The 26,619-nt window shown below is 45.1% G+C and overlaps 1 pseudogene across 1 annotated transcript in view; it reads left to right on the plus strand.

Moving 5' to 3' along the window:
* Positions 1-904: 904 nt before the first annotated feature.
* LOC143767437 (uncharacterized) overlaps positions 905-26,619 on the plus strand; it is a 76,727-nt pseudogene continuing 51,012 nt past the window's right edge. Inside the window, exons 1-6 of the transcript XR_013213713.1 lie at positions 905-988; positions 12,336-12,466; positions 12,596-12,772; positions 12,856-12,979; positions 13,061-13,158; positions 17,220-17,310. The product of XR_013213713.1 is annotated as an uncharacterized LOC143767437 (transcript). The remainder of the gene's footprint in view (positions 989-12,335; positions 12,467-12,595; positions 12,773-12,855; positions 12,980-13,060; positions 13,159-17,219; positions 17,311-26,619) is intronic.

The following is a 26,619-nucleotide window of genomic DNA, read 5'->3' on the forward strand; positions in this document are numbered from 1 at the left end:
TTGTGTCGAATTTATGTTTCATGACCGTTTCCAAATAGGGTACCAGTATGGCATGAACATGGCAAATTCAGATTTGGTGACCGATTCCGAACATATTCGCTCACCTCTACCAGGGAATAATTATGTATTATACTCAGCCTCTTTTGGAGATGGGAGCTCAGATTCACAAGAGTCGTCTTTACATTTTGCAGTTTCATTCTAACTCTTCCTTTGTCAAAGGGCTCATTCTGACATCCATTTTTCAAATATATTACTCATACCAAGTGAAGTCTGTGGGACTTTTCATATGTCCAATTTATTTTGGCGGACCACATGACCAGTGGATACATATCCAATATTTATCTGAGATGTCGGATCCAGATTAGCAATGCAAGTCAATGAAAATATGAACAGCACTCGGATGCCATTTGACTGCTGTCCATTTTTCACAGACTACTTGATATGAGAAGGTAGAGAAATATTTTCTTTTTTTCTCCTTTGATAAAAACTGATGAAACTGATGAATTTTGGATGCCACTCTGTTAAGAATCCGATGAAACTCTGAACAAAAACACTGATGTCACTAGGACCATTTTCATTTATCTTGTATGTAAAAAAAAATGGACTTCTGAATGAGTATGTGTGGAGACACAGGGGGGGTCAGCGGGTGCCCCAGTCCACTAGCTGAAACTGCATGGACCAAGGTCATCCAACTGAAGCCCACTCTCCCTTTAACATGGGCATAATGCTACTCAGACAACACAGGGTGGGGGTAAACCAGTGTGGCAATACTTTATTGAACCACAAAAGAGGCAGATAACACGTAGAGCAGTCCCAGCACAGTACCTATAGATGGTACACATTACAGAGTCTCACCCTTCCCTTGACTCGCCAGGATTATAGCAGCTGTTACTTCAAATCTTCCAGGTTCGATTACACCACCTGTGGAAAGCACTTAGAGAGGAGTTAACGACAAGTGTACGAAGATGACAGTCCATTCAGGTACAAGGTCAGTTGGCCGGAAGGTCACAACCTGGCTTCTCTGAATATCTCCATGTAGCCAAGCGACCTGGCTTTCTGCAAATGTATCCATATGTTCCAGGCGACTGGACTGTCCCAACCTGGTTTTCACAAATGTATCCATGGATATGCGATGATCAATGGAGCAGATCTGTATCCTTTCAGACGAGGCCGTGGTTCCCTAAGCTGACATCCTGTAGAATGACAAATCTTTGTTCCTCGTGATGGAGCCATGATGTCGTGGCTGCTGTCCTGTCTTTGGTCATTTGGATGTCTTTGGCTGAATCTAAGGTTTACGTCACACAGTACCATTTACATCGCTACGACGGCACGATTCGTGACGTCGTAGCATCGTATGATTATCGCTCCAGCGTCGTAGACTGCGGTCACACGTTGCAATCACGGCGCTGGAGCGATGCCGAAGTCCCCGGGTAACCAGGGTAAACATCGGGTTACTAAGCGCAGGGCCGCGCTTAGTAACCCGATGTTTACCCAGGTTACCAGCGTAAACGTAAAAAAAACCAAACAGTACATACTTACATTCCGGTGTCTGTCCCCCGGCGTTCTGCTTCTCTCCACTGTGTAAGCGCCATAGCCGGAAAGCACAGCGGTGACGTCACCGCGTCACCGCTGTGCTCGCTTTCCGGCTTGCCGGCGCTCACAGTGCAGAGAAGCTGAGACGCCGGAGGACAGACACCGGAATGTGAGTATGTACTGTTTGTTTTTTTTACGTTTACACTGGTAACCACGGTAAACATCGGGTTACTAAGCGCGGCCCTGCGCTTAGTTACCCGATGTTTACCCTGGTTACAAGCGAACACATCGCTGGATCGCTGTCACACACAACGATCCAGCGATGTCAGCGGGTGATCAAGCGACGAAAGAAAGTTCCATACGATCTGCTACGACGTACGATTCTCAGCAGGGTCCCTGATCGCTGCTGCGTGTCAGACACTGCGATATCGTATGGATATCGCTAGAACGTCACGAATCGTACCGTCGTAGCGATCAAAATGGCACAGTGTGACAGTACCCTAAGTCTCACTCTGTCTCTTACAGAGGCATACCACTTCTTTGTATAATTAACAAGTGTCCTTCATTCGAGTATTCACAGATAAGGGGAAGAATGATGACCACGAACTGGCATTGTTTGATTATGCAATCTATTTGCATAGATATACCTTCTCTGTTTTCAAAATCAATCTAGCTGGCTTGCACAATGTGTAATTAACATATCAGCAAACATCACTAGTCATCAAGGATAAGAGCATAATACAGCTCTGGCAAAAATTAAGAGACCACTACAAAATGTTCAGTTTGTCTGAATTTTCTCTTTATAGGTATATTATTGAGTAAAATGTAAATTGTTCTTTAAGTCTATAAACTTCTGACAACATGTCTTCGAATTTCCAAGGAATAAATTTCGTATTTTTTTTCTGACAAAGAAAAATGGTAAAAAATAAAAAAACCTAGTGCTTTCTGACCTCAAATAATGCAAAGGAAACAAGTTCATAATCATTTAGAAACAACAATACTAATGTTTTAACTCGGGAAGAGTTCAGAAATCAATATTTTGTGGAATAACCATTATTTTTAATCACAGCTTTCATGCGTCTTGGCAAGCTTTCCTCCAGTCTTTCACACTGTTTCTGATGCAAAAATGTAAGCTTCTTTGTTTGATGGCTTGTGATTATCCATCATCCTCTTGATTACATTCCAGAGGTTTTCAATGGGGTTCAGATCTTGAAGATTGGGCTGCTGCCCATGACGGGGTTTAAATTTTTGCCAGAGCTGTATGTTACATTAAATGTCAACTTATGAGTCAATATTACAGGCTTGCACAAGCAAAAGTCTGTTGACCAACCAGAAAGAAACACAAAAATGCAAACGTCAACAGATAGATAACAGTCTATTCTGTCTGGCTTGCTAAAAATAGATGTCTGGTTAATTAAGATACTATGCTGTGTTTTGTAAGTAGGCTAATGGCAGCATAATCAATGGGAGGTGTGTGTCACAGGGATGGCTGCTCCCTGTTATGTAACCTAGAGTATTTGTCTTTAGTGCACGTAAGCACTAGGATGTTGTTTAGTGCACCTGGGTCCGGGTTGCAGGTAGCTATGAGAGATTGGCGGGTCTGGCTACCCACATCCTCACCTATGGGTGTGGTTAGACCCCACATAATGGAGGCTGTTGTTTGGCACATGGTCGGTGTCTTGAGAGGGAGAAGCCCTCCTGTGTTTGTGGCTCCAGACTGAGCCTGCGTGCTGGCTATTGCCCGGCCTGTGTTCCCACAGGCCTGAGGGTGCAAAACCTGGATGAGGATATTTTGTGTTGTTTTTCCTGCTGTAAAGGCCATATACCTTTTGTAGTTGCTAAGGGGTTTTAAGGAGCAAATAAACCCACGCAGACTTTTTCAAAGAAACGAGCCTCCTGTCTTCCTCTTGCCGCACCAGAGTGAGTACAACCCTTACAATTGGTGGAGGATACGGGCATTGGTCCAGGAGGTACCTGGGAGGATTGCAGTGAGCAACTTACTGTGGATCGGCGGGTCCACGAACTCCGGGCAGCTTGCTGTGGATCAGCAGGTCTGCGAACTCTGGGCGGCTTGCTGTGGAAGCCGTGCCGAGAGGTGTGTAGCCATGCAGAGCCGTGTGGAGAGGTGCAGAGCCATGCAGAGCCTTGAGGAGCTGGGCAGATCCTTGCAGAGCCTTGCTGTGAGGAACTGTTGGGGCAGATAGACTGCCATGCACAGGCGGTGATGAGCCAGAGAGGTCCATGGGGAGATCACAGAAGACCAAGGAGGGTGGTTGCCCAAAAAGGGATGGAGTCCCAAAAAAGTGTGGATTCCCGAAAGAGGGTGGTGATGCGCTGAGGAACAGTTGCCGGGAGCAGTGTTCGAATAGCACGTGTCTGGTATCCTATATCAGTTATCCATCTGACAAGACATCACAGAGGTGTTCTGTGGGAGTCAATGGGGAGGGTGTGGCTGGATTTCTGGACTCAGGGAGCCTGGTGAGCGCTACACTCTCTGTCTATCTGATTTCCAGAAGGAAGATGGAAGTCCACTGCATCCATGGGCTCGCTAGGGATTATCCGGTGTCCAGGGTAATCATTGAGATGCCCACTATTTTTACCAGCCATGACATCCCTGTAGTCTCTGACTTGCCATACCCTGTTGTAATAGTCCAGGACTTTGAAGGGTTTTGGGACTTGTGGGTCTGATTGCTCAGAGGGGAGCCGGAATAATCCTACGGGAGCCCCACCGCAACAGGCGGTAGGGGTTCTTGATGGTGTGTTGCATAAAAAGGAGGAGGTAGCACCCCATAAGGATGGTGTCCCAGAGTGAGTTAGGGGTGACCGGGAAAAAGTGTGGGACTGACCAACTTTGGGACTTAGCAGAGATGACCAACAGTGTGACCGTTAAAAATGGAGAAGCTCCAAGAAAGGGGTCTGGCACCTGTCTAAGTGGGGACTTGTTGTGACAGTGTGAGTAGTAGTGACTCAGACTGTGACGCAAGCAGAAAAGAGTGCGGTAAGGTGGACCTGGGTACAGATGACAAGTCTTCCTCTCATCGCAGGGGACACGCCGGCCGCAGAAAGACAGGGTCAGGAGCAAACAAGGTTAATGTCCTTGATAAGGAAGTCACCTTACCACTGGCAAACCCCACCACTGAGGTACCCGATGACCATAACATAAACACATAAAACTGACCCAGGGTGGTGGTAGGGAGCCAACCATTAAAATCGCAGGTGGAGTAGAACTCAGGGAAAAAACATAGAGCCTGCGGGAGAAGCTGTCCGATTCAACCGCTGCCACCTGACAACGAGAGGATCAAATCAACAAACTGACAAAGGAAATATGCGCGTGGAAAGAGCGAGCCGACGAGGTCTGTCAACAACTGGTGAATGAGAGGTTGAAGGTGTCGAGTATGGAAGCCGCCAACTCCGCACAGCTGGATAAGGTGCGTCACCTGGAGTGCGAGCTCTCGGTAGCCAAGGCTCAGCTCGGAGAGAAGGAAGCGCAGGAGCAGAAGCTGCTTCATACCATCTGCTCCACTGAGGAGAAGCTGCACTCTGCTCGGCAGGAGGATGCGGAACACGTGTCTCAGCTGGAAATGACCTGCTGCAACAAAGCACAAGAGTTACAGGACCTCACCAAAGAGTTGTCTCACGTGAAGCAAAAAGTGACAGATTTCCAGGCTGAATTAAAGCATCTGAAAGAACAGAAATCTGAGGAAATCGCGGCTTTGGAGTAAAAAAAAGTCAATGCGAAAAGCCAGGACCCAAAGTGAACAAGCCCTGCGGGAACTATCCGAGGACTTGGAGGGGACAAACGCATGTATCAGAGAGGCCCAAGAGAAGCATCAGCAGGAGCTTCTCCAGAGAGAGTACAAGCATCGCTACCTGGCAGGGGAACGGGATAAAGTTCTCCGAAAGCTCAAGATCGAGCAGGAGGCCAAGCAGGAGACTAAGGCTTAGCTCCAGAAATACATGGACAGTCAAAAAAATGAGCTGTCTGCTCTACAGAATGAACTGTCATGCTCTCCCAATCTAATCGTAATGAAGGAGAGTGAGCTGGAGAGGCTGACCAAAGAAGTGGCCTCCATGGAGGAAGAAATCTAGCAGGGTAATTGGCACGCAGGGAGGTTGATTTATTGGAAAACCACTCTGACTATCAGGCCGAGAAGATCAAACACTATGTCCAAGAAGGTGAGACTTCGCTCTTCCAGTGTGTGGTAGAGATACCCAAGAACATGCGGGAAGCTTGTGCCAGTGAGCCTGTGCATAAGGCCTTTAGAAAGGCGATGGAAGCGTGTAGTGTGAACTCGGCACCAGAGTCTAAGCAGTTAGTTATACTGTTGACTAGGGAAGTCACGGTGAAGCGGGTGGCTATCCTGAGTGACATGCACCTACATTGTCTTCGCATGAAACAGAGGATCTTGTTGAGGAATGAGGAAGCCGCTCGACGTCTGGAGCGTGCAAAGAAAGCCCATGGTTGGTTGGAATTGGAGGACATCTTTCAAGTGCCCAGGAATCTGGTGAGAAAAATCATTGGGAGACTTAGCAAAGTAATGCAGGAGATCGTAGATAATTCTAGTGTGGTGAGAATGAGGATTCCGGCTGATGACGAAGCCCAGGTAGCTGTTAAAGTTAGGATGGTTCCATTCTTCATTGTCGGATCAATGGAGAGCCTGCAGAATATCCTAATACTTCTGGAATATCGCGTGGTGTACTTAAAAGAGGTAGAGCAGCTAAGAATTGAGAAGCTGCAGATCAATAAACAGCTGCAAGAAATGCGAAAAAGATGGCGGCCACTTTCAACCCGAGTTCTGGAGAGATGAAGGGGTTATTTAAGGGATGGAGGAGGTAGAAGTAGTCACTCATCTGTTAGCTCAGGGCTGAGTGGTCTAGGCAGGAGACCCTGTAGCGAACGTGGGAACAGAATCAGACCAGACAGAAGGTATGGAGCCAAGGGAATTACAACACCGTACTGACCTCCGGGGATGGAGGTGGTCTGACAAAGGGGCAACCCTATCAGAGGAGGTGACAGAGTTAGACAACCTACTGTTCCAAAAGGGTTCAGTGACAGTCCAATTTTGATAGACGGGTTTACTTCCGAAGGCGACCGAGAAGGGTCACTGGTCGGGTAAGGGAAGGTGCCAAGCCGCACGGCTTTAGGCAGAGGGGGAGGTATGTAAGGAGGCTAATGACCACATAATCAATTGGAGGAATGTGTCACAGGGACGGCTGCTCCCTGTGATGTAACACGGAGTATTTTTCTTTAGTGCACGTAAGCACTAGGATGTTGATTATTGCACCTGGGTTCGGGTTGCGTGTAGCTATGAGAGATGGACGGGTCTGGCTACCCACATACCTCACATGTGGATGTGGTTACAGCCTACATAATGGAGGCTGTTGTTTGGCACATGGTCGGTGTCTTGGGAGGGAGAAGCCCTCCTGAGTGTGGCTGAAGACTGAGACTGTGTGCTGGACATTGCCCGGTCTGTGTGCCCACAGGTCTGAGGGAGCAGAACCCGTCTAAGGACTTTTTTTTGCCTAATCTAAGGGCTGTTTACCTCTTGTGGTTGCTTAGGGGTTTATGGAGTAAATAAACCCACACGGACTTTTTCAAATAAATTAGCCTCCTGTCTTTCTCCTGCTGCACCTGAGTGAGTACAACCCCTACAGTCTCAGCAGTCTGTCCTAAAATAAGTTTTGTTTTTTTAAAGCAAGTCCTCCTCCCCTTGATATCTCTGGGCAGAGTAGATCTTCCTTGAATTCAAGAACAAGTGTCAGTGCCCTAAAGATTAAAGGAAGCCTAGTGGCTGGTGGATAGAAATCTCTTTGCTCACAGCAGAGTTAGCTATTTGTAATGTCAAAATCTACACGCTTCCTTTGTAGTATTACTTTTTGGGCAGATATTAATGCTGACCCCTGGACATTTTTCATAAGCTCATTGTAAGTTGCATACTTCACAGACATGCTCCTATTATCTGTCTGGTTACCTCAGTATGATAATAGTCTAGCTCAATCTCTTCACTGCCTATAGTCAGTGTTCAGTGTCTCCTACATAAAATGTATGCGGCTCTAAGGCCATGTGCACACGTTCAGGATTTTTCGCATTTTTTTCACGTTTTTTCACTATAAAAACGTGATAAAAACGCGAAAAAAACGCTAACCCATGCCTCCTATTATTTACAGTGTATTCCGCATTTTTTGTGCAAATGTTGCGATTTTTTCCGCGAAAAAATCGCATCGCGGAAAAGAAAGCAACATGTTAATTAAAAATGCGGAATTGCGGGGATTCCGCACACCTAGGAGTGCATTGATCTGCTTACTTCCCGCACGGGGCTGTGCCCACCATGCAGGAAGTAAGCAGATTATGTGCGGTTGGTACCCAGGGTGGAGGAGAGGAGACTCTCCTCCACGCACTGGGCACCATATAATTGACAAAAAAAAAAGAATTAAAATAAAAAATAGTCATATACTCACCTTCGATGTCCCCGGAGTGTTCCCGCCTCTCACCGCTGCATGCTGCCGCTTCTGTTTCTATAGATGGTGTGGTTCAGGACCTGCGATGACGTCACTGTCTTGTGATTGGTCATGTGACCGCTCATGTGACCGCTCGCGACCAATCACAAGCCGTGACGTCACCGAAGGTCCTGAACCACACCGGCATCTATAGGAACGGAGGCTGCAGAGGGTGAGTATAACCATTTTTTTATTTTTTTTATTATTTTTAAACATTCTATCTTTTACTATAGATGCTGCATATGCAGCATCTATAGTAAAAAGTTGGTCACACTTGTCAAACAGTATGTTTGACAAGTGTGACCAACCTGTCAGTCAGTTTTCCAAGCGATGCTACAGATCGCTTGGAAAACTTTAGCATTCTGCAAGCTAATTACGCTTGCAAAATGCTAAAAAAACCGCGAAAAAAAAAACGGAAAAAAAACCGCAAAAAAAAATGCAGATTTCTTGCAGAAAATTTCCGGTTTTCTTCAGGAAATTTCTGCAAGAAATCCGGACGTGTGCACATACCCTAACTGTCATTTGAGTAGATAAAATGGAGGACGCTTTATCTCTGACAGTGTATTTCTGATATAATGGAGGAGGCTCTATCTCTGTAAGTGACCTCAGATATAATGGAGGAGGCTTCATCCCTGTCTGTGACCTCAGATATCATAGCGGAGGCCCTATCTCTGACAGTGTATCTCAGATGTGATGGCGGAGGCTCTATCTCAGATACAATGGAGAAGGCTCTATCTCTGACAGTCACCTTGATCTTTGTCCGTGACCTCAGATATAATGTAGTCGGGTCTATCTTTGTCAGTGACCTCAGATACAATGGAGTCGTGTCTCAGACAGTTGCCGCAAATGTAATGGAGGAGGCTGTATCTCTAGCTGTACTCCAGATGAAATAGAGGATGCGCTATCTCTGTCATTTGCCTCAGATAAAATGGAGGAGGCAAATTGGTAAACTTTTACTGATCGACAGATGTTCGAATGCCTGACCAAAGTAAACGACACACTATACTAGATCACTCAGTGCCCATATGTTGCCATTTTCTGGGCAGTATGAGTTATATTTACACCGATCTCTAAATAAAAGATTATTTCACCCAATGAACGAGCATTTTGCTCATTCACCAGGTGATTAGCAGCCTGTTTATCGACAAGATAACCAGATACCTCAGATTAATTAAAGGACATTTTTCTCTGTCTTAAACCTGTTATGACCAGGATTTTTTTTTGTTTTAGAGCTTTCATTTTTTACATCCCTTCTTCCAAGAGCCTTTTTATTTGATTATTAGCACAGCTGTATGAGGACTTAAATTTTGTCGGACAAGTTGTAGTTTTCAATGACACCATTCACTTTACCATGTAATGTCCTGAAAAATGGGAAAAAATCATCATACTATCAAGTCATTATGACTTTATGGCAATACCAACCTTAGGCCGGGGTCACACTAGCATATAGTATTGGATACGATATGCTAATGCCTCTTGGCTCAAAGTCTGAGAGCACTCGTCTGAGTTGTACGCTGACTATACGCCAGTCTGAGCGAGCCCTGACTTAGGGCATGTGCAAGATGCTGACAGACCCTCAAGTTTTCTTAAGCAAAGCTACTTTAGGAAAAAGGGGGGCAGTCTTTTTTCCTAAAGCTGCTTGGCTGGCGGTCTTGTGGTAATTTCTGTGAAGGCTTTGCCGCTGGTATCTTTTTTTTTTTTGCAGTTAAGATTACAACTTGCAGATGGTTTTCTAGCAGAATCTGCCTGAAGAGTGGACATGTTGTTATTTTTAAGCTCTTCATGTTTTACATTCCTTGAAAAGGTTAAAAGAAGTAGCAAAAGACATTTTGACATTGCTATTAGTGATGAGCGAGTATACGCTTTGCTTGGGTTTTCCCGAGCAAAGCTCGGGTGGTTTCCGAGTATTTATGAGTGCTCGGAGATTTAGTGTCACAAAGTGACTGTCCTAGTGTGACATGACCCGAAGAGTGGACTGTCACAAAACAGCTAAACACACAAGGGAACACCGGGGACACAATTACAGCGGTGGACCCTGTCGGTAGGGAACGGGGAATTGGACACCTCCTGCAATCTCCTAAGGATGTGTCCAGATTGACACTCAGTTACCTCAGCAACTACCACTTCAGCAGACAAGGTACACTGAGGGGCAGAAATGGAGGAAATATACACTCCCTGGTCACCTCCCTCCACACGACCAGGGGGATGCGGCTTCTTCGATGGTACAGGTATTTTAGCGCAAGCTGGGCAGACATTGATGAAATGACCAGTCACCCCACAGTAAAAACATGCCCCCACACCTTGACGAACCACAGGCAAAACCGTTTGGGAACCAACTCCTCCCACCTGCATCGGTTTGTCTGCCTGCTCAGGTGTGTCGCCCTCCCTAGCAAGGATTACCGCGGGCACATTTGGTGTATGTCTCTCCCTCAAGCGTCTATCCACTCGGATGGCAAGGGACAAGGCGGCCTCAAACGACCTTGAGGCAGCATACTGCACAAGAGTATCCTGCAATCTTGGAGACAGACCCTGCATAAAATGACTCCTAAGGGCAGTGTCATTCCACTGTGTGTCAGTGGCCCACCTCCTGAACTCCGAGCAGTACTACTCAGCCGGCCGACCCCCCTGCTTGATTTTACACAGTCGTGATTCCTCCATGGAGACGCCATCTGGATCCCCATACACAAGCGCCAATGCCGCAAAAAACTTGTCCACTGACCGTAAAGATGGAGAACCTGCAAGGAGAAAGCCCAGGATTGGGGATCAGCCTTAAGATGGGAGATTATAATCCCCACACGCTGTTCCTCACCCCCTAATGAATGAGGGCGGAGCCTGAAATACAATTTTCAGGCTTCTTGAAAAACCAAAAATTTATCTCTCCCTCCAGATAACCTGTCAGGAAGAGATATCTTGGGTTCTGGTTGAGCCTGTACCTGAGCCGAAGCCCAAAACCCCACCAACTGCTGCACCACCTCACCACACAGCACCTTAAACTCCTGGATGAGGGTCTGAAGCAGTTGGGCAAAGGCCTGCATTTGAGCCATGGCTCACCAGACAAAAATGGGTTGGATGGTTATATTGTCACGAAGTGACTGTCCTAGCGTGACACGACCCGAAGAGTGGACGGTCACAAAACGGCGAAACACAAGGGAACACTGGGGGCACAATTACAACGGTGGGCCCTGTCAGTAGGGAAGGGGGAATTGGACACCTCCTGCACTCTCCTAAGGATGTGCCCTTATTTGTGACTGCTTGGAGATTTAGTTTTTGTTGACGCAGCGCAAATCATGCAGCTGCGGCAAGGAAAACTAAATCTCCAAGCAGTCACAAATACTCAGAGACCACACGAGCGTGCTCAGGAAAACCCGAGCAACAAGTATACTCGCTCATCACTAATCGCGAGGAGTTGATGGGAGCCGCTGCTTGTGAGCACCAGCGTTCATGTTATTTAAATGCCTCTGTCAGAGACTGATAAACCATTTTAGTAGTTTGTTCAGACTCCCATAGTCTGGCAGCTCAACAGTAAGGTTTTCAGAAAAAAAATAGCATTGTTTTGCTTTGCCGTTTTTTCGCATAATAAATATTAAAGGAAAAATAGCAGAAAAAAAGATATGCCAAGAATAAAAAGAAATGACTAGAGAACTAAACACACTTAATATGTAGATGTCAAAGACATTAGTGTAACATCAGTCTGCAGCATTTGTAACAGAAAAAATATCTCACAATGCTGTGTGTGAATTACTACAGGAATGGATCCCATCTCAGGGTAGATTCATACAGGGGGATGGTAGTAATGTAATCTGTGTTAGACTGTGGGCAAATATTTACAAAAAAATTTGTGTAAAATGAAGATATCGGCCTCGTCACATAATAGATATTTGTGAACCTGGTACCTGCTGTATTAGTGATGCTGACATCAGTGTAGGAGACATGAATGAGATTTATGAAAGTTGGAGGAAGAACGTACTTATTACAATGTGTGGCCTAAAATATATAGGTTTTAGTAGTAGATATAAAGAAAAAAATCTGCAGAATGTTGTAAAATAATAAAACTAGTAATACTCAGATAAATGCCTCCCAGTCCAGGTCTCCATGAGTTTCCCATTAGTATCTGTATTTCTTGTTTTGTCTGGATGAACATGGAATATCTACAGCCAATTAATGGCCTGTGTAGTCCCAGGATGAAAAGAGAGAATATGACATCTCCACGTTCTGTCGCCTCATGTTTCCCGTTACTATCTCTAGTAATTGTATTATTATATGTGATTTTTATGATTTTACATCGTCATCTTCTTACAATTCAGGTCCCTACAATATCGGATCGTCTCAGTGAATTTTCCTGATTGAGTCGTCAAGGATGGATAGGGACATGGACGAGATGACGGAGAGGATATTACAGCTCACCCTAGAGATCCTCTTCCGGCTTACTGGAGAGGTGAGATATTCTGATGACGTTACATTACATCATTCTTATCTATGGGAATAACAGATGGACAGAACTGGAGTGGTGAGGACTCTGGAAATGTCTGTAGGGAGATTCATGAATGTGTCTCTCCATAACCAGGATTACATAGTAGTGAAGACCTCTAGGAAGCGCTGTCAGGCCCCTATGTCTGAGGGATGGGGAAGACCCCTGAGCCCAATCACGGGGCCTCCACCTCATCCACCGATACATGAGGACATTAATAACCACAAAATCCTGGAACTCACCTACAAGATGATTGAGCTGCTGACTGGAGAGGTGACACTGCTGGGAATATTGGTACATTATACAGTAACGCTGTAAAGGGATCAGGGTGATGACGATATCATTGTATGTGTCAGGTTCCTTTACGGTGTCAGGATGTCACCATCTTTTTCACCATGGAGGAGTGGGAGTATTTAGAAGGACACAAAGATCAGTACAAGGACATCATGAAGGAGGTTCCCCAGCCCCTCACGTCACCAGGTAATAGACAGGACTACATAAACATAGCTTATAATTATCTGTATGTAAAGAATGAATTCAGTTCCTGTATGTTTCCTCCAGTTGTATCCAGTAAGAGGACAACACCAGAGAGATGTCCGCTTCCTCTTCTTCCTGAGAGCTTTAAACAAGAAAATTCCAATGTTCCTGAAGATCATCAGGTAGATGGAGAGAAGGTGTCATGAGATCTCCCGTATGATGTGTTGACGACTGGGAAGGTTTTGTGTTTAGTCTTGTTTTATCCACCAGTATTACACACCTGTAGCTCTAGTGTCCAAACATCCCATTTTACTTTTATTGTGTCAAGTTTAAAATACTAAGGGTATAAAAGTTGTCCCTAATCTACCTCAAATTAAATCATTCCTAACCGATTCGATGGTATACATTCATTGGACGACACCCTGGGGTGCCAACATATAAACGGCAGAGTAGAACAATCAGTATTGTAGCAATTGTCCCCCATCATGTTTCACCGCTGGTGTGGCGTCATCAGGGGATGGGACACTGGCATGAATGACCCTGCATGAGATCCTACATAGCTTCCCCATGTCCAGCATGGGACCCCCACATAGCCTTCCCATGTCCAGCATGAGACCCCTCATAGCCTCCCCATGTCCAGCATGAGGCCCCACATAGCCTCCCCATGTCCAGCATGAGGCCCCACATTGCCTCCCCATGTCAGGCATGAGACCCCAGAGCCTCCCCATGTCCAGCATGAGGCCCCACATTGCCTCCCCATGTCAGGCATGAGACCCCAGAGCCTCCCCATGTCCAGCATGAGGCCCCACATTGCCTCCCCATGTCAGGCATGAGACCCCAGAGCCTCCCCATGTCCAGCGAAACATCCCATACACATGAAAAAAAAAACAACACATACTCCCCTCGTTCCCATTCCCCCGTTGCTCTGTCAGTGTGTGTGCTGTCTCCTATGCACGGACTCTCCGCAGTGCACAGCTGGCACAATAAAATGACGTAATCATGTCAGCTGTCTCACATGCTGATTGATGGAAGAAGGGGCCGGTGGCCCCACCTACAACAATGCACTCACCGCTGCCTGCATCCCAAGGGTGTAGTTGGCATTGACGATGGTTTGGAGTGAACAGGCTGGGGAAAGCAAAGTGTGGCCCATAGGCCACGGTTTTCAGCCATTCGGCTGTCTTGGTCCATGGGGCAGACAGGAACAACCAGAGGGCCGATGTGGCCCACGGGCTGCACGTTGAACAGATCTGCTACAGAGGGATGTTTGGACACTAGAGTTTACCCAAGCTTTGTGGCCGACCAAGTTTATCCCTTGATGTCGGCAGCTTACCCTATGGCTGAAGGACAATGCACTATAAAATAAATGTTGTGCAGCCATGGATAGGTTCCAGGAACATGATAGCAGCATGATTTCCAGCATCTCTGAGAGGAAGTACGTCAGTACCTCCATCTAATTTGTGGCAACTGCATGAAGCTGTCCTCTAAACACAGGACAATATTCCATGTTCCAAATTAATATGCAAATGATATTTTTCTCTGATTTTCCTAAATGGTCGGTGCAAATGACAGTCAGTCTAATAAAAGTCATCACCCGTTAGATTATACATCGAATTTTATTGAAGAAACCTCCCAATGATAACAGTATAATCTCCAAAATGAATAAAAACTCAAGATGCACTGTTCCAAATTATTAGGCACAGTAGAATTTCTAAACATTTGATATGTTTTAAAGAACTGAAAATGCTCATTTGTGGAATTTGCAGCATTAGGAGGTCACATTCACTGAACATAAAAGCTATTTAACGCCAAAACATCCTAACAGGCCAAGTTACATGTTAATATAGAAACCTTCTTTGATATCACCTTCACAATTCTTGCATCCATTGAACTTGTGAGTTTTTGGAGAGTTTCTCCTCGTTTTTCTTTGCATGAAGTCAGAATAGCCTCCCAGAGCTGCTGTTTTGATGTGAACTGCCTCCCACCCTCATAGATCTTTTGCTTGATGATACTCCAAAGGTTCTCTATAGGGTTGAGGTCAGGGGAAGATGGTGGCCACACCATGAGTTTATCTCCTTTTATGCCCATAGCAGCCAATGACTCAGAGGTATACTTTGCAGCATGAGATGGTGCATTGTCATGCATGAAGATGATTTTGCTCCTGAAGGCACATTTCTGCTTTTTAGACCATGGATGAAAGTTGTCAGTCAGAAACTCTATATACTTTTCAGAGGTCATTTTCACACCTTCAGGAACCTTAAGGGCCCTACCAGCTGTTTCCCCATGATTCCGGTCCAAAACATGACTCCTCCACCTCCTTGCTGACATCACAGCCTTGTTGGGACATGGTGGCCATCCACCAATCATCCACTACTCCATCCATCTGGACCATTCAGGGTTGCCTGACACTCATCAGTAAACAAGATTGTTTGGAAATTAGTCTTCATGTATGTCTGGGCCCACTGCAACCGTTTCTACTTGTGAACACTGTTTAGGGGTGGCCGAATAGTAGGTTTATGCACCACAGCAAGCCTTTGAAGGAGCCTACACCTTGAGGTTCGAGGGACTCCAGAGGCACTAGCATCTTCAAATATCTGTTTGCTGCTTTGTAACGGTATTTTGGCAGCTGCTCTCTTAATCCAATGAATTTGTCTGGCAGAAGCCTTCCTCATTATGCCTTTATCTGCATGAACTCTGTCTGTGCTCTGTTTCAGTCACAAATCTCTTAACAGTACGATGATCACGCTTAAGTTTTCGTGAAATATCTAATGTTTTCATACCTTGACCAAGGCATTGCACTATTTAACGCTTTTCGACAGCAGAAAGATCCTTTTCTTTGTCATATTGCTTGAAACCTGTGGCCTGCTTAATAATGTGGAACATCATTTTTAAGTAGTTTTCCTTTAATTAGAATCACCTGGAAAGCTAATTATCACATGTGTTTAAGTATTGATTTCAGTGATCCATTGAGCCCTAAGACACAATGCCATCCACAAGTTTATTTGAAAAACAAAACAATTAAATCTTTATGACACTTAAATCCAATTTGCATAATAATTTGGAACATGGTGTATTCCTGATCTCAACACTTGATGGAATCTCTTCAATGATAAATTGATTTGGGCTTAGAGGCAAAGTGAGGGCCAATGTGCTACTAGCTGGGTATCTCAATAATGTGACCATTCAGTGTACATTAGTGGAACTGACAGGATAAAGCTGATCAGAGACATTAGATGTCTCGATCGTCTCACAAGTTTCTGGTTATGGAGACTGCTGGTCAGAATATGAGACCAACAGGTTGCATTTATACTGGAGACTTAAGGCCCCGTCTCACATAGCGAGATCGCTAGCGAGATCGCTGCTGAGTCACAAGTTTTGTGACGCAACAGCGACCTCCATAGCGATCTCGCTATGTGTGACACGTACCAGCGATCAGGCCCCTGCTGCGAGATCGCTGGTCGTGTCGGAATGGCCTGGACCTTTTTTTGGTCGTTGAGGCCCCGCTGACATCGCTGAATCGGTGTGTGTGACACCGATCCAGCGATGTCTTCACTGGTAACCAGGGTAAACATCGGGTTACTAAGCGCAGGGCCGCGCTTAGTAACCCGATGTTTACCCTGGTTACCAAAAAAAACAAACAGTACATACTCGCCTTTCGGTGTCCAGGTCCCTTGCCGTCTGCTTCCTGCTCTCACTGAGATCCGGCCGGAAAGTGAGAAGTGAGAGCGCAGCAGTGACGTCACCGCTGTGATCTGCTCTCACTGTACGGCCGGATCTCAGTCAGAGCAGGAAGCAGACGGCAAGGGACCTGGACACCGAAAGGCGAGTATGTAGTGTTTGTTTTTTTTGGTAACCAGGGTAAACATCGGGTTACTAAGCGCGGCCCTGCGCTTAGTAACCCGATGTTTACCCTGGTTACCCGGGTGCTGCAGGGGGACTTCGGCATCGTTGAAGACAGTTTCAACGATGCCGAAGTCGTTCCCCTGATCGTTGGTCGCTGGAGAGAGCGGTCTGTGTGACAGCTCCCCAGCGACCACACAGCGACTTACCAACGATCACGGCCAGGTCGTATCGCTGGTCGTCATCGTTGGTAAATCGCTATGTGAGACGGGGCCTTTACAGCTGTGTGATAACCACTGCTGTCATGTTAGTTTTGTCATTGTGAAAATGTATGACTTTTTTGATCTTCTAAATCATTTCACAAAACTTCACCATCTGTCTGTGACTTTTACAATATTGATTTCAGGGTAAAGATCTGACCCATATTAATACTACAGAGACATATGTGTGGGGTGATGAGCAGTGTGAAGAGGAGATCCCTATAGATAACAACTCAGGTGAGTAGTAACCACTAAATGCACAAAGAAGTCACAGATTCCTTTCAGTCGCTGGTTGGTAAAATCATGTGTGGAATCTTTTAAAGTTTGTTGCACTTTTTTTCTTTTTTTCAACTGGAAGTTAGTTGGCACAATAATCTGTAAAGAAATACGGATAAGAAACACGCTTTTTAGTAACTCGGGCACAGTTTTAATGGGCAAACACGTAGAATGGGGAAAAAAAATACCTGGCCAAAGAAATGTGTCTGCTTCAGCCAATCCCTGACTGTAGTGGAGACGTGTTGGTTTCTATTCAGGTCAGTGATCAGTTGTGGCTGTCACATATCCATCAAGCCAGAAGGACGTAAACCAGCTATTCTGCTGTGGACACAGTCATAAGAGGTCTTGTAATTTTTTGTGACAAGTGTGATAAAATGGTGAAAAAAACACAATTCCACCATTGTATTTTTGGTTTAGTCTTTAGTAGATATGGGCGAATTCGAAAATTAAAATTTGGGGTCCATACCGAACAACTACCTTTCGGCCACAGACTTCACCAGGAAGTCAGTTTTCCTGTTCGGTTCGGTTCCCCGAGCATTGGGTGTTTCTTGTGTTGTCATCTGCATGACAGCATGAGAAACACCGGTGCCTCTGAGCGGCGGTAAGATTAATATCACTGGTCAGAGTGCTGTTGTTCTCACCCTGTCATCTGACAGCATGAGAGCGCAGCTGTAACTGACTTTGGCTGATGTGACTACTACTCCCATCAGCCTACGTGTGATGCCGCTAATAACAACTCAAGCAGGTGGCAGCTGATGGGAGTATTCATCAGCTGCCACCTGCACTGTAAATAAATAAATTAACAAAAAAAAATGGCGTGAGTTCCACTATATTTTTGATAACCAACCAGTCAAAACTGACAGCTGCAGGCTGCAACTCTCAGCTGTCGTCTTTAGAAATACTGGTTATCAAGAATAGTGGGGTCACAGCGTCGTTTTTTTAATTATTTAAATAAATCATTTAAAAAACCGGCACAGTGTCCCCCCATTTTTGACAACCAGCTAAGCTAAAGCAGACAGCGGCTGGTGTTCTCAGGCTCGTAAGGGGCCATGGATATTGGCACCCCCCAGCCTAAGAATACCAGCCCGCAGCCGTCCGGAAAAGGTGCATCTATTAGATGGGCCAATACTAACGCTTTGTCCGGCTCTTTCCTCATCTAATTTTTTTAAATTATTTATTTAGAGCACAGCCTCTGACTGATGAATACTCCTATCAGCCGCCGCCTGCTCTTGCTGTTTTTAGTGGCAGCAAGCATAGGCTGATGGGAGTAGTAGCCCCATCAGCCAACACCAATGACTAGAGGTAAACTTTTTTCCTCCTGTCACAGATGCAGGTGCACGCTGACATCTGACAGCGTGGGAACCACGGCTCTCTGACCGGTTGTAATGATTTTACCACCGATCAGAGGCAGTGTTTGCAGTGGTGTCATGCACATGACAGCATGGCAAACACTGGATGTTCGGGCCCCCCACTCAAGTGAATGGGGTACAGGTTCTGGTTGGTACACAAACTGAACTTTTTTTTAACTGTTCGGATGGACCTGATCATCCAGGGGTTCGCCCATCACTAGTTTTTAGAGTATGTGCATAACGGGGTCTTTAATACTACAGCGCAGCTGCCATGTTTTGTCAGAAGAAGATGCTTCAGGACACATCAGCAGTTTTTGAACTGAAGCATCTTTTTTCTGCAATTTTTTTCTAGTCATTTTCACCAGTGTCTTTTTTTACATCTTGTTATAAACTATTGAGCTTCTTCCAAGTGGAAGAAGCCCAAAGAATGGACTGGTGACTTATTTTAGCCGGTTCACGCCTTGTAAAACCTGAAGCAGTTAATGAAGCTCAGAAAGACTGAACATATGAAGGGAAGTCTTTTTGGCATTGCACTATATGTTCATTGTTTTAGTATTTTAAAAAAAATATTTTTATAGGTATTCCAGGCGTCAGTGTTTCATCAGTGATTTTCACATATGGAAAAATAAAATTTATATTGCAAAGCTACTGTTTCTCGTTGCAATGTTCACCCCTTCACGACCTTGCTTCTTTTTTTATTTTTTTTCCATTTTTGGGTTTCCGTTTTTTTGCTGCTTCGCTTCTCAGAGCCATAACTTTTTTATTTTTCAGTCATGATGGGCTGTTTTTCGCAGGACGAGTTGTACTTTTGAATGATGCCATTAGTTTTGATATATCTTGTACTGGAAACAGGGAAAAAAATTCAAAGTGCTGTGAAATTGCAAAAAAAGTGGAATTCCACAGTTGTTTTTTTTCTTTTTTTTAACAAGTTCAATAAATGCTAAAACTGACCTGCTAAAAATGCAAAGCGCACTGGCACTCAAATTGCCCTTAAAATTTATAGTAGCAAAGTTTACTTTTTATCAGTTAACAAAATGCAAAGTGAATGAACAAAAAGAGGAATCTAAATAATATAATCTCAATATTTGATGTGACTGCATTTTGCCTTCAAAATGGCATCAAACACTGCATGCAAAATTATTAGGCAATTTGTATTTTTGATGATTAGTAGTGATGAGCGAATATACTCGTTACTCGAGATTTCTCGAGCATGCTCGGGGGTCCTCCGAGTATTTTTTAGTGATCGGAGTTTTAGTTTTTAGCGCCGCAGCTGAATTATATACATCTGTTATCCAGCATAAGTACATGTGGGGGTTGCCTGGTTGCTAGGAAACCCCACATGTACTTATGCTGGCTAACAGATGTAAATCATTCAGCTGCGGCAAGAAAAACTAAATCTCCGAGAACTAAAAAATACTCGGAGGACCCCTGAGCGTGCGAGTATATTCGCTCATCACTAATGATTAGTTTCATTATTGAACAACTGCAGTGCTGCTGGTTAATTCAAAAGGTTAATAAACCTGAATATTGAAGAAAATAAAAGTGAGGTTTTGTCTTTCTTTGCATATCGATGTGTGCAGAATTATTGGACAGCTAAATGAAAAATGTAAGTTTTCCACCTCAATTGTTTATTTTCATCCATAAAGTGAGAATAATAACCAAACAACTCAAAATGTAAAAAATAAATTTCTGACATTTCAAAAAAATATCAGTGACTAACATAGCCACGCTTCTTTTTAATAACAAAAGCCTTCCATCCATGGAGTCTGTCAGTTTCTTCATATCTTCATGATCAACTTTTTGTGCAGCACTGAGCACAGCCTCCCAGACACTGATCAGAGAGGTGACTGTTTTCCTTCAGCATAAATTTCTCATTTAAGAAGGGTCTACACGTTATCAATAGGATTTAAGTCACGTGAGGAAGGGGCCAAGTAATTATTCTTTTATTTTTAAGGTCTTTATCACTGCTTGATGAAAGCATCTTCTGGCAGAAGGTTTGAGTTTTGATTTTGAGTCTATTTTCAACCATTTCAGTTCTATTCAATTATACTAGCCCATAGCAGTAACCCACCTCCACCTTGATGGCATATGAGTCGAAGTGGAGGTCTATGTCTATTGCTGATCCAGCCATTACCCATCCATCTAGTCTGTTAAGAGTTACTCTTATGTCATCAGTCCATATAAGCTTTGAAAAATTTGTCTTCAGATATCTTTTGGCCCTGTCTTGACTTTCAACTTATCTTTCTTGTTCAGTGATGGTCCAGTTTGTCTTCTTTACCTTGGCCATGTAACTAAGCACTCAACACCTTGTACTTCTGTGTCTTGTTTAGTGGTGGTTGGTTTTAGTCTCCTCAACTCGGCCATGTCTCTGAGCACTCAAAACCTTGTACTGCTAAGCCTCCAAAGAGGTTGCACTTCTGGAATATGACAAGCCCTGGAGGATAATGGCTTTCTGGTCACTTCACGTTTGATTCTTTTCAAATCTTTTGTAGTTAATGTGCTTCCTATTTCTCCTACGCCTCATTGGGGGACACAGGACCATGGATGTTATGTTGCTGCCACTAGGAGGACACTAAGTTAACACATAAAGAATAGCTCCTCCCCTGCAGTAGGAGCCACTGTTTTTATTTTCATTTTAATTTTTTATTCTATTTTTTCCCTTAACGTAGCGAATGGGGGCGACAGACCCTTTCTAGGTTCCGATCTCCCCCAAACCACCAACAGGCAAGTACGTGGAGCGTTCCTCCTGTATCCTTTCCTGCAATGTTGGATGGCAGCCCTGAGCTCACTTTACGGGCAACGGTTCCTTTGTGTTCCGATTTCCCCCCTCCATAGCAGGCGACCACATGGAGTAGCCCTCCATCTACCTCTCCTGGAGCCAAGTGCATAGCCGGACATATTATGTATGGCATCCGTGCAGCCCCCCACTGCATCACCACTGATATAGCGGATGATGCCAGGCGGCAGAAGCTCTCCACTCCCTCCCTGACTATGGCGACGGTGGATTGAGCACCGGCCCACCGCATCTACCATGAGTTGTTGTGAATTCCGTTCTCGAACTCCCTCCTGTGGTCATGAATGGTACTTCGGCGAGTTCTGTCCGTGGACTCCCTCTGGTGGCTGTGAATGGAACTGCTGGTCCTTGAGATTACTTCCTCAGCTGCCCTCGTTTGCGGCTAGGCTGGCTTCTCTATTTAACTCCACTCAGATCGTTACTTCATGCCAGCTGTCAATGTATCAGTACTGGTTCAGATCTCTCTCGGATCTTTCTGATGACCTGTCTACTCCAGCAGAAGCTAAGTCCCTGCTAGTTCATTTGTTGTTCATTGTGTACTGAATATATTTCTTAGTACTTGCTAAGTTCTAGTCCAGCTTGCTAACATGATATTGCCTTGCTAGCTGGAAGCTCTGGGGTGCAGAGTGGCACCTCCGCACCGTGAGTTGGTGCGGGGGTCTTTTTGCACACTCTGCGTGGCTTTTTGTAGATTTTTGTGCTGACCGCATAGATTCCTTTCCTATCCTCAGTCTATTTAGTAAGTCTGGCCTCCTTTGCTGAAACCTGTTCCATTCCTGTGTTTGTGACTTTCCTCTTAACTCACAGTCAATATTTGTGGGGGGCTGCCTTTTGCTTTGGGGAATTTCTCTGAGGCAAGGTAAGGCTTTATTTCCTATCTTTAGGGGTAGTTAGCTCTTAGGCTGTGAAGAGGCGTCTAGGGAGAGTTAGGTACGCTCCACGGCTATTTCTAGTGTGTGTGATAGGATTAGAGTTTGCGGTCAGCAGAGATCCCACTTCCCAGAGCTTGTCCTGTCGTCTAGTTTAACCATCAGGTCATTCCAGGTGCTCCTATCCACCAGGTCCATAACAGTACAGCTGGCCCACAAAGTGTTAATGCATCTCAATAGAGGGATAAGAGAAGTTCTGAGACCATTTTTTTTTCTCTGCAGTGTGTTTTGTCTTTCTTTTTCCCTTAACCTCTGGGTGGTTCAGGACTCAGGTGTAGATATGGACATTCAAGGTCTGTCCTCTTGTGTTGATCAACTCACTGCAAGGGTACAAAGCATTCAAGATTATGTAGTTCAGAATCCGATGTTAGAGCCTAGAATTCCAATTCCTGATTTGTTTTCTGGGGATAGATCTAAATTTCTGAATTTCAAAAATAATTGTAGACTGTTTCTTGCTTTGAAACCCCGCTCCTCTGGTGACCCCATTCAGCAAGTAAAAATCATTATTTCTTTGTTACGTGGCGACCCTCAAGACTGGGCATTCTCCCTTGCGCCAGGAGATCCTGCATTGCTTAATGTAGATGCGTTTTTTCTGGTGCTTGGATTGCTTTATGACGAACCTAATTCTGTGGATCAGGCAGAGAAAATCTTGCTGGCTTTGTGTCAGGGTCAGGATGAAGCGGAGGTATATTCCCAGAAGTTTAGGAAGTGGTCTGTGCTTACTCAATGGAATGAGTGTGCCCTTGCAGCAATTTTCAGAAAGGGTCTTTCTGAAACCCTTAAGGATGTTATGGTGGGGTTCCCCACGCCTGCTTGTCTGAATGAATCAATGTCCTTGGCCATTCAGATCGATCGGCGCTTGCGTGAGCGCAAGGTTGTGCGCCATTTGGCGGTATCCTCTGAGCAGAGGCCTGAGCCTATGCAATGTGATAGGACTTTGACCAGAGCTGAACAGCAAGAACACAGACGTCAGAATGGGCTGTGTTTTTACTGTGGTGACTCCACTCATGCTATCTCTGATTGTCCTAAGCGCACTAAGCGGTTCGCTAGGTCTGTCACCATTGGTACTGTACAGCCTAAGTTTCTTTTGTCCGTTACTCTGATTTGCTCTTTGTCGTCCTACTCTGTTATGGCATTTGTGGATTCAGGCGCTGCCCTGAATTTGATGGACTTGGAGTTTGCCAGGCGCTGTGTTTTTTTCTTGGAGCCCTTGCAGTATCCTATTCCATTAAGGGGAATTGATGCTACGCCTTTGGCCAAGAATAAGCCTCAGTTACAAAGACATACTGATAGGGAATTTAGATTGTGAGCCCCAACGGGGACAGTGACGATAATGTGTGTGCAACCTGTAAAGCGCTGCGGAATATGTTAGCGCTATATAAAAATAAAGATTATTATTATAGTACTGGACTCAGTTGACCATGTGCATGGCTCCTGCACATCAGGAAGATATTCGCTTTTTGGTGTTGCATAATTTGCATGATGTGGTCGTGTTGGGTTTGCCATGGCTACAGGTCCATAATCCAGTATTGGATTGGAAATCAATGTCTGTGTCCAGTTGGGGTTGTCAGGGGGTACATGGTGATGTTCCTTTGTTGTCAATTTCTCCTTCTACTCCTTCTGAAGTCCCTGAGTTTTTGTCGGATTACCGAGATGTATTTGATGAGCCCAAATCCAGTGCCCTACCTCCTCATAGGGATTGTGATTGTGCTATTAATTTGATTCCTGGTAGTAAATTTCCTAAGGGACGACTTTTCAATTTATCTGTGCCGGAACACGCCGCTATGCGGAGTTATATAAAGGAGTCCTTGGAGAAAGGGCATATTCGCCCGTCGTCGTCACCGTTGGGAGCAGGGTTCTTTTTTGTGGCCAAGAAGGATGGTTCTCTGAGACCTTGTATAGATTACCGCCTTCTCAATAAAATCACGGTCAAATTTCAGTACCCTTTGCCTCTACTGTCTGATTTGTTTGCTCGGATTAAGGGGGCTAGTTGGTTCACCAAGATAGATCTTCGAGGGGCGTATAATCTTGTGCGTATTAAACAGGGCGATGAATGGAAAACAGCATTTAATACGCCCGAGGGCCATTTTGAGTACCTGGTGATGCCATTCGGGCTTTCTAATGCTCCATCTGTGTTTCAGTCCTTTATGCATGACATCTTCCAAAAGTATTTGGATAGATTCATGATTGTATATTTGGATGATGTTTTGGTCTTTTCGGATGATTGGGAGTCTCATGTGAAGCAGGTCAGAATGGTGTTCCAGGTCCTTCGTGCTAATTCTTTGTTTGTGAAGGGGTCTAAATGTCTCTTCGGAGTTCAGAAGGTTTCCTTTTTGGGCTTCATTTTTTCCCCTTCTACTATCGAGATGGATCCTGTTAAAGTTCAGGCCATTTATGATTGGACTCAGCTTACATCTGTGAAGAGCCTTCAGAAATTCCTGGGCTTTGCTAATTTTTATCGTCGCTTCATCGCTAATTTTTCTAGTGTTGTTAAACCGTTGACTGATTTGACCAAGAAAGGTGCTGATGTGGTGAATTGGTCCTCTGCGGCCGTTGAGGCTTTTCAGGAGTTGAAACGTCGTTTCTCTTCGGCCCCTGTGTTGTGTCAGCCAGATGTTTCGCTCCCTTTTCAGGTCGAGGTTGATGCTTCTGAGATTGGAGCAGGGGCTGTTTTGTCTCAAAGAAGTTCTGATGGCTCTGTGATGAAGCCATGTGCTTTCTATTCTAGAAAGTTTTCGCCTGCTGAGCTTAATTATGATGTTGGCAATCGGGAGTTGTTGGCTATGAAGTGGGCATTCGAGGAGTGGTGACATTGGCTTGAGGGAGCCAAGCACCGCGTGGTGGTCTTAACGGGTCACAAGAATCTGACTTATCTCGAGTCTGCCAAGCGGTTGAATCCTAGACAGGCTCAATGGTCGCTGTTTTTCTCCCGTTTCGATTTTGTGGTTTCATACCTTCCGGGTTCTAAGAATGTGAAGGCCGATGCCCTTTCAAGGAGTTTTGTGCCTGATTCTCCGGGAGTTCCTGAGCCGGCTGGTATTCTCAAAAAGGGGGTAATTCTGTCTGCCATCTCACCTGATTTGCGGCGGGCGCTGCAGGAGTTTCAGGCTGATAGACCTGACCGTTGTCCAGCGGAGAAACTTTTTGTCCCTGATAGATGGACTAGTAGAGTTATCTCTGAGGTTCATTGTTCGGTGTTGGCTGGTCATCCTGGGATTTTTGGTACCAGAGATTTGGTGGCTAGGTCCTTTTGGTGGCCTTCCTTGTCACGGGATGTGCGTTCTTTTGTGCAGTCCTGTTGGACTTGTGCTCGGGCCAAGCCCTGCTGTTCTCGTGCCAGTGGGTTACTTTTGCCCTTGCCAGTCCCGAAAAGGCCTTGGACGCATGTTTCCATGGATTTTATTTCAGATCTCCCTGTCTCTCAAAGGATGTCGGTCATCTGGGTGGTTTGTGATTGCTTCTCTAAGATGGTCCATTTGGTACCCTTGCCTAAATTACCTTCCTCCTCTGATTTGGTTCCATTATTTTTCCAGCATGTGGTTCGTTTGCATGGCATTCCGGAGAACATCGTGTCGGACAGAGGTTCCCAGTTTGTTTCAAGGTTTTGGCAATCCTTTTGTGCTAAGATGGGCATTGATTTGTCTTTTTCTTCGGCTTTCCATCCTCAGACAAATGGCCAAACCGAACGAACTAATCAGACTTTGGAGACCTATCTGAGATGCTTTGTTTCGGCTGATCAGGATGATTCGGTGACCTTCTTGCCATTGTCTGAGTTCGCCCTTAATAATCGGGCCAGTTCGGCTACTTTGGTTTCGCCTTTTTTTTGTAATTCTGGTTTTCATCCTCGTTTTTTTTCAGGGCAGGTTGAGCCTTCGGACTGTCCTGGTGTGGATTCTGTGGTGGACAGGTTGCAGCAAATTTGGACTCATGTAGTGGACAATTTGACATTGTCCCAGGAGAAGGCTCAATGTTTCGCCAACCGCCATTGCTGTGTTGGTCCCCGACTTCGTGTTGGGGATTTGGTTTGGTTGTCATCTCGTCATGTCCCTATGAAGGTTTCTTCTAAGTTTAAACTTCGTTTCATTGGTCCTTATAAGATTTCTGAAATTCTCAATCCTGTGTCGTTTCGTTTGGCCCTTCCAGCTTCTTTTGCCATCCATAATGTGTTCCATAGGTCGTTGTTGCAGAGATATGTGGC

Source organism: Ranitomeya variabilis, chromosome 4, assembly GCF_051348905.1.
Source record: "Ranitomeya variabilis isolate aRanVar5 chromosome 4, aRanVar5.hap1, whole genome shotgun sequence".
Taxonomy (NCBI): domain Eukaryota; kingdom Metazoa; phylum Chordata; class Amphibia; order Anura; family Dendrobatidae; genus Ranitomeya; species Ranitomeya variabilis.